Source organism: Malania oleifera, chromosome 3 (assembly GCF_029873635.1).
Source record: "Malania oleifera isolate guangnan ecotype guangnan chromosome 3, ASM2987363v1, whole genome shotgun sequence".
Classification (NCBI taxonomy): domain Eukaryota; kingdom Viridiplantae; phylum Streptophyta; class Magnoliopsida; order Santalales; family Ximeniaceae; genus Malania; species Malania oleifera.
Genome location: NC_080419.1, coordinates 53,888,230 through 53,889,061, shown reverse-complemented (window position 1 = coordinate 53,889,061; position 832 = coordinate 53,888,230). Strand labels below are relative to the sequence as shown.

At 43.1% G+C, this 832-nt stretch overlaps 1 non-coding gene across 1 annotated transcript; it reads left to right on the top strand.

Annotated features, from left to right (window-relative positions):
* The first annotated feature begins 204 nt into the window (after window positions 1–204).
* On the top strand, window positions 205–310 carry LOC131152550 (small nucleolar RNA R71). The gene has a single exon (XR_009136043.1). It is a non-coding gene; the product is annotated as a small nucleolar RNA R71 (small nucleolar RNA).
* Window positions 311–832: the final 522 nt, after the last annotated feature.

The window sequence follows — 832 nt, the reverse complement described above, 5'->3', positions numbered from 1 at the left end:
CTCCTAATTTTAGAAGTGGAAGGTTTCGAGGGTCTATGAGTAGCAACAATATGCTGCTGAGAATTTTCAGTGAGGTTCTCGAAGAGAACCCATGCCTTATTCTTATGTTTGGTGAGGAAAGTACCTCCACACGATGCATATACCATCGACCTATCTCTTTGAGCAAATCCTTCATAGAAAGTTTGGACTACTTACCATTTAGGGACTTGATGATGTGGGCATTGATGTAGTAAGTCCCTAAAACGCTCCTAGGTCTCGAATAATAGTTCCCCACTCGACTGAGAGAAACTAGTGATTGCCCTTCGCAACTGGTTAGTCATCCCAATTGGGAAGTACTTCTTTAAGAATTTGTGTTGCATGGTGGCCCAGGTGGTCATCAAGTTTGGTTCTAAGGACATCAGCCAATATCATCAAAATTATTGATGCGGATGGTGTAACATATCTTGAGAAATTCATCGAGATGCTGATAAGGATTTTTCGTGGGATTCCCATAAAAAGTGGACAGCAGCGAGATGATGGAAGTCTTTATCTCGAATTGTGTTGCCTGAACATCCGAGAACCGAATGCAGAATGACGAGGTATATGCATTAGGTACAAAGTAGTCCCTACGAGGCTAGAGGGGTTGCTCTCCCACCACAGGTAAGCGGGGAGCTTGGTGTTATAGGATTTGATTAGCAAGAACTGGTGGGTTATTTTGGCCATGACTTTTGGCTCAGACAACTTAGCAAACTCAAGATTCAAGGTTGGCTTCCTAAAGGACCTACAAGATCTCTCAATCTCAGGGTCAATAGGAACTATCTCAGGGTTTGGAGAATGCAGACCAAACATACAC